The sequence below is a fragment of the Balaenoptera borealis genome (genome assembly GCF_965194805.1).
Source record: "Balaenoptera borealis genome assembly, chromosome: 11".
Taxonomy (NCBI): domain Eukaryota; kingdom Metazoa; phylum Chordata; class Mammalia; order Artiodactyla; family Balaenopteridae; genus Balaenoptera; species Balaenoptera borealis.
Window position 1 is genome coordinate 106,770,247 of NC_138868.1, and position 13,896 is coordinate 106,784,142.

The window sequence follows — 13,896 nt, forward strand, 5'->3', positions numbered from 1 at the left end:
ATCGACGAAATCCAGGATTTCATATAGCTCGCCCCATAAAGACATAATTAAAAGCCATTTACAGAACCGACTGTAATCTTTTCCTTTCTTGGAACTGAGGGTATTGAGGCTTCCTTCCTTCCATACAAAGTAACACACGGTAAATGACAACCTGCCCTCCTTCCCTGTCTGTGTTCACCCCTGAGTCACCCTGATGGGCAATTGTGCACATAATATAAGGTTAATTAGTTACATAAAGTCTGGCTGAAATAGGTTTCTTAAAGTGAAAGGACCAAGAAGAAACCTTCTCATTCATACAGAGAAGAAAAAAAGGACACTTGTCCCAAATGGAAAGATAGGATTCTGAAGACAGGGGGAAAAGACACAGTGGGACAATGCACCGGGCTTGCTGCCTTAGCTTGTTGGTCAAAACCCACGGGTTCTCAGTTTTGCCACTTACGTAATCACGCGGGGTAAGTCACTCCATCAGTGCATGGTTAAAAAGAGGTCTGTTGATAGGTAGTGTCTATATCCCTCACAGGGTTTTAAATTTCTCATTACGCCAATTTTTAAACATACACCAAGGTAGAGAGAATAGTATAATAAATCCCTATTCAAAATCCATCAACACTACCAGTTTTTATTCCGTCTCCTCCCCACCAACACAGAAGAACTGTTAAGGCTAATCCCAGGCCACATGCCATTTCACCCACGAATATTTTATTGTCACGAGGATATTTTTGAGATAAAGGAGGATCATACTATGAAAGCTTACAAGAAACAGATAAGCTCATGGAAAAAGAAAACAAGGCTTCAGATTACTTTCCACGGTGCTTAAATCTAGGTCTACATTTCATTCATTGGTCCACTCGAACCACAGAACTTCTTTTAAAGCAACATTACCACGATCTGGAGAGTGATGAAGTTGGATCAGAGAGGGATGATTTCAAATCAGGGCAGCCAGCCATTCCTTTGACCACCACGTCCTACAAGCAAAAGACTGCAGAGATAATTCCTCCTGACTGTTTAGGTCCTCAGGAACTTACAACTGGAACTAGGAGTGGGCGGAAAAAGCCGAGGATTTTGGCCAGCACCCAAAGGGCAGATGTCAAACTGCCTAGAATAAGAGAGGAGGCACCTTTACTCCTTCAGATCAACAGAAATAGCAAAATGGCTGTGGTCAGTGACCGGTTCTGAACAATCAACATTGTCCTTGGACAGTTGTTACTGGTCCCTAAGAGAATTTACCCAATGAAGACACTAATATCTCAGAAGGCTGTGAAAAGGAGTCTCATTCAACCTTTCTCTCATTCATGCAAGGATGGATTGGAACTAGGAAGGAAGGGTCCTCTTTGTCCTACACGCCTGATTCCAAATCCCGTTACAGGCGCTAGAAACTTGGCAAGGCAGGGCTTCCTGTTGAGGAAGTCAGTATAATCCACAAAGCTTCTGGCTGAGGCTAATGCAAAGAAGGGAAATGTGTCCCTCCTCAGCCCCTCGACCCCATTTTCGCAAACCTAATGAAGTGACAAAGCGATGAGAGACAAGCGGGATCCTTGGCTCCAGCAAGAGCTAAGCGAGAATAGCTCAGCGTCGTGGTTGGGGACCACCCATCCCAACCAAGCAGCCCATCGCTGCCCCAAATGATGGGACACCCTGACCCCAAAACAGAGTTTTCTTATCAGTTAGGGAAACACAACGGGGCTTCGGTCCTTCTCTTGATACCAATGCCCTTGGAGTCACCAGCGAATTAAAAAAAAAACCAAAAAACTCTGAGGGATGGAGAAAGAAGCTGCACAGAAAATCCCCAATTCACCCTCCAATGATCTGATTGACCAAAAATTCGAGTCAGTCTCCAGTTACTGCCTCGGGGAAATAAAGCACGCTGCTGGGGTGCAGCACACCAGCTCAAAGGTAGGTGCCTCTTCTCAGAGGGAACTGGTCCCAGGACGAAAGAGATGGTCCTCTGAGAGGCAAAGCAGGCTGCGAACTGCCCAGGGAAGCCTGCCTCGGGCCCAGCAGCTGGGCCTGGGAACCAAGGCTGCAGAGACAGCCAAGGACCCTGAACATCTGTAGGAAGTGACTTCAGTCCTCTCCCTTCTCCCCTCACCCACCCCCGTCCCATCCCCCAAAAGGAGTTTTAACACATTATTACCACTGAAGTCCTGAGGATTTGGTGACTCACCGGGCTCACACATGGTTCCAATGAGCCCTCGACCATTACATGGTAGGGGAGCAGGAAAAACAAATGAAAGCGGTTGTAATTCGGCAGCGAGGAGCTTAGACCTGCCAGACAAAAGGGACTGTGGGCGTGTTCTCCAATTCGTTCAGGCACCTGACATGCACAAGCTATTTTTAATCACTGGATTTATTTCTTTCCTCCCCAACCCCTCCTCCAACCTCCACCTCAGCAAATGTTTCCAAGTCAGAGCAAAACCCAAATCAATCCCAGGTGTTCAGGGAAACCCAGAGAGGCTCTTCCGTTCCAGGAGCTGCGCCAGAAAGCAGAACTGCCCCCTGGGTCCTGCAGCTACGTTTTCTTGCTCTTTCCTTACTTAGAACAGTTCAGATCTCCCACCCCAAACATTGGGCACATGGCCTGAAAGAGGAAATATCTGAATGAATGGGCCCTGCTGGAACGGCTCCTAATTCTGTGTTTTCTGCAGCAGCTCTGGCAAGCGAGGGTGTGTTGCAGAGTCCTCACGGACCACTGAAAGCTCAGGAGCTTCCTTCACTCGCTAGGATTCTCCACCTACCTGGCAGTGAGGATTAAATTCAGTATGTGTGAAAATACCAAAGCCTAGTGGGTGCTCAATAAATTATTGGTGACTTGAACTGAACTGAAAAGTGTCTTGTAAAATAGAAAGACTAAAAAAAATATACCATTTTATTTCCCAAAGCTTAGAGAGACAGCAAGGAGAAGGAACCTGGAGATTTCCCCAGGTACTTACGACCAAGCAACTGAGAAAATGAGGAAATTAATGTAAAAATCAGATTCTGAGATATAAATAGAAATTGACATCTCCTGAATCTGGCTCTTTGTTTTAGCAGACAGACTGACTCCTAACCTATTCTGTATCCTCCAATCCGATATGGGGGAAATCTTTTTTGTAGCAGTAATCATCTAGAATATGTGTTTTGCCATGACAACACCTCACAGCTCCAGGATCCAGGGGACCTAAGATGCCTTTTGGTTTTAAAAACTTCCTAAGAGTGCCAGCTTAGAGTCTATATGGCACAAAACAAAACTGTAATTTTGTGCTCAAAACTCTTTTCTTCATGTTTGGTATTTATGAGAACCCAAGCCGCATTTTACCCAAGCCATACATATGCCCTTAAACGAATGACATGCTCACAGTTCAAAAGAATGTTTTAGCTATTCAGATTAGGATTCCTGCATAGAAGGCCCGCCTCAATAGGGTACTTTAAAGAATAAAGTTCTTTAATGGTCATTCAAAGCCATTTACAGAACATATCACATGTTTCAAATCATTTCCTACATAGACAGTTACACTTGACTCCACACCAGGCATTTTACAAGTCCTGGATGTCCCAGAACAGTGTCACTTCTTTTGTCACGGAAAACACAGAGGCAAGGTCTCTGTATTACTCTGGAAGAAAGTATACATTGGGCCCTTTCAGCTCCAAGGTTTGCAGAGAGCCATGGTGCATCTCACTGGTTCCTCCCCAGCCTTGACTTCTGAGCCAGGGCAAACTCCTGCCCTGTCCTGCCTTCAATTAAAATACTCATGACAGCGTCAGAAGGCTTCTGGCAACAACATGGCAAAGGATAACCCCACTCAAGAAGACTATGGAAAATATCTGACATCCTACATCTTGCTATTATCCCAGCTTCCGCGATTTCAGTTTACATATTACTCTTTGATGCTTCACTCTGAGGCCCCGGAGACGTTGCTTAATCAGGCTGACCAATTCATTTCCATGTCACTTGATTCCCACCTATAATTTTCAGTGCTGCTCCCTGAGTAGAAGTTTACATTTTAGAAAACGTTTTCTCCCCCATCCTACTATGAGCCTGAGAACAACCAAGGGTTTAGTATTCGCTCTGTCACACAGGTGAGGGTATGGAGGCTCACAAAGGGTACTTCAGTGACTGAACCAAGATAATCAGGCCAGCTGAGTGATCTTACCAGCGCTCAAACCCAGATCACTGGACACGAAAGCCGGGTATTTTCCACCCGTACCTGTTAACAGAGTTAAAAGCAGGGGAGGCAGAAATGGACACAAAAACATTTCCGTTCATTTTTCTCCATCATTTTCATTACAGAGAAAGTAATGACAAAGGAAGCGCCTCCATCCCTGGGACTCTCTTCGCAGACAGCAGCTGCAACGCCAGAGCTTGTGGCTCCCACCCAGAGCCCTGAGTCAGAGGCTCCCCGCAGGGCCCCCTCCGCACTTGGCCTGGGGGCAAGACGGGCACGGAGGGGGCATCTGAGCATCACCAGGAAGACCCGGCTGGTCAAGGTGGAGGGTGAGGAGCTTTCTCGGTGGGCAAAGGAAAAATCTGGGCAAACAAATGGAGTGGAGCCCGTTTATTTAGGCTGGAAGAGGTGGAGTTTTTCTGCACTTTTGAACTGTTTTCTCAAGGCCTGCCTCTCCCTCCCACGCAGGAAACAAACACAGAGACAGGCCTCTTCCAGTGAGGGCTCTAGTTGCTGAGGGCTGCCGGGGAAAGCAGAAGGAAGAGGGGCTTAGGAGCAAGGCAGGAGGAGTGGGGGGCAAGTGGAACAGACATGGGGGAACTGGGAGAGGAGATGAGAGGCAGAGCGGGCAGTGAAGATGGGGCGGGGGGGGGGGTGGATGGATGGCAGAGAAGGGAACAGAGGGAAAGAAAGGGAAAAGCAGAGGAAGCCAATATTGGAAAAATTTAAACCAGAATAAAGGGACAGATGGCAGAGTGGAAGTGGGCTGGGAAGGGCCAGCAGCTTACTCCCAATTAGTGATGTTCAGAAAGCAGCATTTTTCCATAAATTTTGAAAGGAAATTCTCTCTCGTCTTTCTTATTTATTTATACATTATATAAATATATTTTCAAACCAAAAAAATGGGCTGTTTTTTCCAATGGGAAAAAGCCTTGTTTGAGATGAAAGCCAGTCTTCAAAAACCCCTTGGAGGAAGCTGAAACCCCACATGTCTCGGTGCTACAGAAAGAAAAACAAAGTGGACATTCTTCCTGTGTTCTAAGGCTTTTTTATGCAGATGTGTTTTTCTTTTAATAAATAAATCTGGACAGAGAGGGCAAAAGCATACTCATAGACATTCACACAGTGGAACTGTCTGTTTTCAACCCAGGGAAACCGCAGTGAAAAATAAGAATATCTATGTCCATTTTCCCAGTACAGAGACAAATGATCTCAAAATGCCAACCGTTTTCCAAATGCCAACCGCAGGCACTGAAGCAATACGCTCTATGTGCATGACCCCCCCGCCAAGCTTCAAGACCCACAAAGGTTTATCTGCAATAAGTAATGACAATCAGAGGCAGGGCAGGATCTGGGACGGGATTGCTACACTCGCCAGAAGGGCCTGGAGGGGTCCTTTAGTATAACTCCTCACTTAAGACATTCAGCCACTCTCTACTTTTTGAGCCACTCAATTTCACTTAACGACTGCAATAATTATTTTAAAACAACTGCACATACTGAAGGCAGTTATGTCTGCCTTCTTATGAGTTCCAACCACTGGCTCCAGTGCTGTTGGCTGAAATCACACAGTACAATTTTAATCTTTCTTCATCTATCAGCTTTTCAATATTTTTACTCATCCCTTTATCATCACTTCAGTCCAGGTATTAAAATTCCTTGGTTCCTGCAACCATTCACAATGGCCTGGCTTGGCCATGCCTTCACCCAGGGTCATCCCTGTATGTCCGTGCCCCTAAAGAGCATCATGAACATTCACAGGTGAACCAGACTTCTCAGGAGACAAATGAGAACACGGAGATGACCAGCCTACTCCCGCATTTCTACTGGTGCAGACCAACCCCGATCTTTCTAACAGCCATACTGCAAAAGCCACTCACTCAAAGTGCTCCGCCAGACCTTCTCCATAGGCGCTGCGATTGAGCCAGTTCTGCACTTATTGACTGAGTCTTATTAACCTCATGCAGAGGCTGCATTTATCCATACCAACCTTCACCTTGTTTGGATCCATGTTTCCATGCCTAGAGATCTTTTTTGTATCATGAATCTGTCCTCACCCTATTAGCTTTGCACCGTTTGAAATTTACTAAGTATACTTTCCGCATCCTTCTCTAACTTGAGCCCCTGATAAAAACGCTGAAACGTCAACGACCAGGTACTGTGACCCATAACATAACACCAGAGACGAGGCATCGTTCCGATACTGACACATTAATCAAGACCCTTTGGGTTTAGTTGCTCAACCAGTTACAAATCCTCCTGCCTTTACTGTCATTGGATCCACAGGTCCACATCTTGGCCACAAATCATGGAAAGGCTTGGACAAAATCTTCAGTGGAGTCTGCTGATCTACCCGTTGGGGAGCTCCGGACAAGTGCAAAGGCGGCTGAGGGAAATGGGGGAGCCGGGACTCAGATCCCTGCACAATGAAAGACGGAAAGAGGGAGGAGAGGGGAGGGGGAGAGGGGGAGGGGAGGAGGAGGAGGAGGGAGGAGGGAGGAGGGGAGGGGGGAGGGGGGGGAGGGAGAGGGAGAGAGAGAGAGCACAGAGCTTAAAGCTCTAGAGCTACAGCCACTTTGCTTCCAGAAACAATGGGCACTTCGAGAACAATGGCTGCAGACAAAGTCTTGGTCTATTTTTATCTGCCACTGTGAGTCCCAGACAGGAGGAACTGGATTTCTGCCCTGTACGCACAGCTCCAACTGGATCTGGGCTGGGAGGAAGATGAGGTCACCCAGAACACTGCCTGCTTAGAAATAGGCTCCTTTTTCACTCACAGAGTAGTTTCTTCTTAGCCTAAAGGATCTCTTTAGCCAAGTGAAGACGTGTGCGTGCCTACTGCTAAAATACAGTCACCACGGAGAAGCGGTAGGTCCAGACCGTAAGTGCTGCTCAGTCCAGCCCAGAGCAACGAAGGCAGGTGTGCACGGAAAGCCTGACCACCAGACGGAGGTCAACTCTATTGTTCCCGAGACAACCGTCCCGTCCGTCCCGTCGGGTCTCTTAATGACACATGGTTGGAGCCCCTCTCAGAGTGCTTCTTCATGGGAATGTTCCCTCCTCGTTTCTTTGGCGCATAAAGAGGCTGAGGGCTGATCTTCACATGTATGTGTGCCCCACGTCTCAACAAAGACCTCTGACTCCCCTTTAGTTCATCCTCTTTGGACAGTTTCTCTATTTTCTGGAAATGCCATCTTTTGCTCTGTCGACATAACTTTGGAGTGACAATTTTAATCCTTCCCAGCTGTGTTACTTATAGTCTAGAGGCTTACTAACAAGAACCAGCAATGGTTGCATAAGCCTGTGATAGACACCAAACCGAAAATGAGCAGAGCCTGGGCCTGGGCTGGGGAAGGAGGCACAGGGACCCTGGGGCAGGCCCTGCAAGCAGCCCTCCTGCCGCAGGACTTCACTGTGAGTTTCCACCGACAGCCCGGCACTGACCGGCAACTGACAGAGTCAGTAACGGCACCCCCTGGATCCAGTCCAAGCTTACAGACTTCAGAATCCTAACTGCAAAGCTGGAATCTCCCAAAGGCAAGACATCCAGGGATTCATACAGACGCCCCCCCTAAGGAAAACCTTCAGCTCCCCACTCATGCCTACGAGTTCCTGCCATCAACCTCCTTGCTCCTGGAAAACCAACACTAAGTAGGTAGAAAGGAACCTGAAAAAGATCGTTTTCGTCCCTTCCATTGAAATAGCTTAGGGTGTTTCACTGAGAACATCCCAGGTAATGTCACCACAGCGGGAGGGAGCTGGAGACAAGCACTTAAATGTCGTATAATTTAAAAGCTTAAGCACAGAGCAGGCAAGTGCTGCACACAGCTGGGACCAATGTAACCAACGAGTGATTAAAAGTGACGCACTGTGTGCCTTCCCCATCCCCACACTCTCTTCGCTGACTTCAGAAGTGCAGGGATCCAGATGTTCAGGGGTCAGACCATCTGTAGAGTGGCCTGGTGAACCTGAAATACGAGGATATCTGAGATGCCACCTACAAGGCCACGACAAGCAAACACCCCTATACACTGTTGTCCTAAGCAGATGGTGGAGACTGAAACCCAGGTGAAACATATGACCACCTAAAAGGCACCAAACTGTGAAGATCTAAGTGGGTACTTGGGCCATCCAACCCGGTCCAGGACCTCATTCAAACACTGCTTCCTTGACTTCTCCCCCACCCCCTGCTCCCAACAGGCTAAGTAAGCATCCCCTTCTTCTCCAAGGGCCCTGCTGACTCATCCCAGTGTCATTCAAGAGAACCACGTGGGAGCCACATGGCAGGAATAGGGAGAAGGCAGAGGAACACACGTTCCCGCCCCGAAGAGACTGACATCAGAGAAGATGCAAAGCTTCCCACCCATAGTATATTTGGCAAGCGCATGAGACAGCGCTTCTCTGGACCTATCACAGTCTTCAAAGACGCCTGCTAAATGCACCAAAATGCACACCAGCTACATGCACCAAAAACCGATGCCAGTGCCCTAACGTGGAGCATCTGGAATTTACAGCATCAGGCTTTATATGTTCAACAACTCGTGAAATAAAGGCCCCACTCAGCTCAGTAAATCCAAATGTACATCCCTAACGAGGAGTCAGAAATCCTGTTGCTTTAAGGGTTTTAAGGAATAATCTGAGTCCCAGCTCAAGTTTCCTGAGCTGCTAGGGAGGAACTTAGAACCCCGAGAGACAACTTCAAGGGATTATGGGTCCTCTCCCTAAACCATTAAGTTCCCTGCTAAACCTACCATCTGAGGCTGCTTCCAGGTATTCCTGATCTAGAATTTTGGCCCCTGTATCTCTTCAGCTTTGGCCTTCTCCATGGCCTTGGGTAGGAGCTAGCACCCCACGCGCACCCTACTTGCGTGTGCCCACTTTTCCCTGCCTCTGCTCCGCTGTGTTGCCCTCACTGTGGTTATCTGATGCACACAGCTTATCCACGGCCAAAAAGGGAAAAGAAGAATTCACAGAATTTGCTATAAAGCTTTAACAAGTCCTTGGAGGGATGTTCCCCTTCCTGGCAACTCGACGTAATTACAAGATGAATGAGAGGAAGCTGCCATAGAGATGAGGGTGGGTGAGTGCCCGCCCTGGTCAGGTGGCCCACAGGACTCCCGATCCCGGAACACGCAGGATTAGAAGGGACTTGAGACATCACCTAGTTCAACCCCTTTCTCTTACTGATGGGGAAAACGAAGCTCAGGGAAGTGACATCACGTGGTTACTAATTCGAGACCTCTTGGCTCCATGCCAGTATTTTTTGTCCTCTGCACCACTGCTGTTTCCTTATCGTGGTGGATTGGGAGGGAGACATCTCCCTCCTATCTTTGCTGCTATCAAGCCCTGGTCATCATTCAGGACAAACTCTACTGCTCCCCAGGTTCGTAAGAACAACAGAGGAACAAGCCATCCAAAGATCTAATCAGCATGGGATATAACGGGCCCATGATGGGATCTGCTCCTGCTCCAGGTTATAAGTTTTCAATCAGGATGGCCAGGCTCTACGGTAGAAGAGCTTCCTTCCAGCAGGGATCCCAGTTGAATGCCAGGGATCATAAAGCAAGAATCTCCAGCACCCAACTTCAATTGCACGAAACCACTCTGCGTAACAGGTCTAAAATTTGAGGGTGCTATTGCTATCGATCCAGAAGAAGTGAAGGCGGCAGTCAATTTCAGTGATCTAGTGACCTTCATCTAAAAAGCACTGAAAGGAGAGGAGAGCACCATCGTGTCATGATGCACAAGGTCTATGACGCCACCATTCCAGTCCTGCTGGAAGGGTAAAGAAGACATGGTGATAGCCATGAGGGGATACAACCAGCCCCACTGACAAAGGCAGAACAGAAACTCAGGGGCGCTGGCCTGTAAGTTGAACCTGATGCATCTAATTAACAAGGCCATAAGTCTAACTCAAAAAGGCCGGGTCCTGCAGCAGTACAAGCAGCTCCTGTTCTAACTGCAAATGCTTTCAGAGTGCAGACAGCTAAGGGCTGTGCTGTGGTCTCTTGGAGCCTCCACAGGTTTTTTTTTCTCTCCTTTCAGAATGGGGCCCCAAACACCCAGCCCGGGGCATTCTGGCAGCCCCAAGGTGACCCCAGAGTCTCGCCCACCCTGGCCCAGAGCAGACAGCATCGGAGGCCTCTCCCAGGGGCGAACCCAAGAGGCTGAGAAGTCACCAGGCAGACCCCATCTCCAGGTCAATGGGCCTGACAGGCCAATGGGTGGAGACCAGAGAAGAAATGACCAACGCAAAAGGGGAGGCGGCAGAAGCCACTCTCCATCCGCAGCCTCAGGTGGGAAAGGGAAAGACCCGGGTGCGGATACGCAGCCCTCATCCGCTGCTGGTAAGTGGCTCTGCCTCATCAGGAAGCCATTAGGAAACTGCAGCCACCACAGCCCCAAGCTCCGGGACTGAACAGCCCTGCAGCCAGTGAAAGGGCTCATTATCTGTGCCCAGACAGACACTAGCTTCCTACACAGCAGAGCCAAAACAAGCGAGCCCCCAGCGTCCCGGCTCTGTGGGTCCGTGCTTGGAGCATCAGGGGAGAGCAGTGGGGACTCCCGTCAGGAGACACAGCTCCACGTCCGCCTGTGCCCTGCTGGACAGCCTGACCAGCAGGTCTTCACGCAGAAAGAGCTACTGACTGCGACGGGCGGGGGGCTTCTTTCAGGGGTGACAGAAATGTTCCCAAGTCAGTTATTGGTGATGGTTGCACAACTCCGTGAATGTACGAAAACCCACTGAACTGTACTCTTTAACATGGTGAATTTTATATTATGTGAATTATATCTCAGTTGAAAAAGCAATATTTTTTTTTAAAAAGAGCTAATGAGCCACCTGCTATGAGCCAAGCAATGGGAACACCTCCCGGTGACTGGGAGACATGGACCCTTCACAGAAGCAAACAGACAACTGCTCCACACTCACAACTCCTGATGATGACTGAGACTGAGTGATGGGCTGGCTTCCAGAAGCACTGGGGCAAGGGTGCTGACGTCTGGAGTGTAGGGGGCGAGGAAGAGGAGGGGCCAAGGTGTCAAGGGCAACTCCAGTGGCAGGTGGGTGGCATTAGCAACAGGGAAGAGACATCGTTGTGACCTCGGCCACAGGGAGGCCTCATGAGATGCAGACGGGCCCACTCACTGGGAGGCCACGGAAACGCTGGGAGAGGTCGTTTCCAGAGGCGGACGCCTGGAGCCTACAACTTCTGGGACCACTTACAGGAGGACTGAGAGGGAGGCCACAGACTCCAAGAGACAGGCAGAGACCATCAAGTTCGCCTCACCCCAAGCTGTCCCCAGAAGAGGCTGCCCCAGGGCCCACATAGAGTGACATTAGCATTTGTATATTTCTATGTTGAAGGCTTTCAGGAGAAGGAAATCTCCATCAGACCTGGCTCTTTCTGAAGGTTTCTCTCCCAACCCTGGGGGGAAAAAAGGAAGGGCAGACAGAAAAGGGCTTCAGGCACACAAACACGGGACCAGGCTCACCGGCCATGAACCGAGAAAAGGTGCAGTCACAACACTGTGGCCAAATGGGACCTTTTGGAAAATTCTCTTCCAAGAGGGATCATGAGTTTGGGCCCCTGGAATGCCCCAGAGCAGTTCTGATTGATTCCCCAGCCCTGACTCAGATGGAGCCCTGGCTCTACCCTCGGATGAGTAAATCAAGTGACCCAAGGTCTGGAGGGAGGGAGCAGGCAGGAGCAGGATGGGAATCCGGAGAACGCAAGTGCTGATTCTGGTGCAGGGAACGGACAGATGAGATGTCCAGTCCGTTCCAGAGACGGGTGGCGTGGCAGAATTCAAGAAATAATTCCCTGAGCCTTAACACACCACTCCAGTTGGGGTCCAGCCCTGCCCTGGCAGCCTGCTTGTTGCTGCTTGATAATATACTGAATTAGTCACTGGATTAGCAAGCACATTTACACACACTGGAGCACAGCTGTTTAAAGACACAGGATCCCCTTTTCCAGGTGCCAGATTCTGGCTGTAAATCAACCACTGCAATTGGCCACAGGCAGATTCCAGAGAAGGCATCTTCAGCTGCGAAGCGCTTTAGCGGAAGTCTGCTAGTACTGCGAGGGTCTACTGGGCATTTGCTGGGGGACAGAAGGGACACGGGGTGTGGAGAAGGAAGCAAGGCCAGTGGGCTTCTTCCGACCCGAGGCTCATTATCTTTAGGAGGGCGCCGAGCGGACTCACTGACCTGGCCCTTCCCAGCAGCAGGCTAACGTGGAGGGCAGCCTGAAGGAGGCGGCTCTACTCCAGGCCAGCTGCAGTGACAGGTCGGTCACTCCCAGAAGAGAAGACGAGGACAATTAAAATAATTCTATATCCTGATAACGACAATTCCAAGAACCGGCCCTGTTGACCTGGCCAGGGCCTGAACATGATGCTTTTAAAGTCGGACTCATGACCTGAGGCCAAGCTCAAGTTTGGTAAGTGTGCGTGAGAGGAAGAAAACACCATCATTGGCCACAGGGACCGCTCCGGCCCACTTGGTTATAGGGGTGTCGAGTGGAAAATTTTCTGTAACCAGGTTCACAGTAACCACAGTCCTAACAACCACTGAAGTACCAACAGCGCTGTCAGCAAAGAGCATCTGTACAGAAGTGGCGGCCTACGAGACAGAAGGATAACACACCATTTACGAGGCCCTGTGTCAGTGGAAAAGTATCTTACGGGAATTATCTCAAATCCTTGCAAGAGCCCTGCAAGCTCTTTATGATTACCTCCATTGTAAGGATTAGACAAGGAAGGCTTGGGGAAGTTAAATACTTTGCCGAAGGGCAAATTAGCGAGCAGAAAATGCAAAGGCAGGGCTGTCTCACCTCCAAACCCTGCTCTTTCCAGGACAGGGCGGTGGCTGCAGGGAGAGACGTCATCACAACCAGTGTCACGAGTGAGAGGCTGTGGGATTCACGGACAGAGAGACTTTCTGTGGGGTCACCCAAAAACGGATCCCTCCCCTGTGACTATGAGGTCTCATCTACCGAATGGGAAGAGAATGCATCTGGATCTTAAGAAGATGCTAAGAAACCTTTGGCATAAACAGACCATCTGATGAATATAAGAACCAAACTCCAATGACCAAAAAAGTGGACCGCATTTAGGCTCCATCAGAACAGGAATTTGGGGACTTCCCCGCTGGCTCAGCGGTTAAGAATCTGCCTGCCAATGCAGGGAACACGGGTTCGAGCCCTGGTCCGGGAAGATCCCACATGCTGCGGAGCAACTAAGCCCGTGAGCCACAATTACTGAGCCTGCGCTCTAGAGCCTGCAAGACACAACTACTGAACCTGCGTGCCACAACTACTGAAGCCTGTGCACACCTAGAGCCCGTGCTCCGCAACAAGAGAAGCCACCGCAGTGAGAAGCCCGCGCACCACAACGAAGCATGGCCCCCGCTCGCCTCAACTAGAGAAAAGCCCGCGCGCAGCAACGAAGACCCAATGCAAACAAATAAATAATTAATTAATTAATTTTAAAAAAAAAAAAAACAGAAATTTGAAGAAGATTCTCAGATTCCTGGCTGGTCTGTGTGGGAGAAGCCTCCTGCGTATCTTGCACCAGCTTTTGGAAATTCAAATACTAATTCCTTGGAACTGGTTTGCCCATAAAGACACCGCGAGTGTTTTCTTACAAAGCAAGGCGGTCGGGGCCCCTGGAGACTGGACTCATCCTCGGTCGCCGCTCGTCGTCTGCAGCCGATGCCTGTGAGTAGCTCACGCTACCCCGACCCTGTGAG

The 13,896-nt window shown here is 49.3% G+C and overlaps 1 protein-coding gene across 6 annotated transcripts in view; it reads right to left on the reverse strand.

Annotated features, from left to right (window-relative positions):
* Positions 1 to 13,896, reverse strand: part of ETS1 (ETS proto-oncogene 1, transcription factor) — a 128,918-nt gene that overhangs the window by 40,314 nt on the left and 74,708 nt on the right. Inside the window, exon 1 of one of the 6 annotated variants that reach the window (XM_082340961.1) lies at positions 883 to 992. The exons of the other annotated variants lie outside the window; for them this stretch is intronic. The gene's annotated coding sequence lies outside the window, so the exon portion shown is untranslated. Of the gene's footprint in view, positions 1 to 882; positions 993 to 13,896 lie in introns of those variants that run through there. 6 annotated transcript variants of the gene reach the window in all.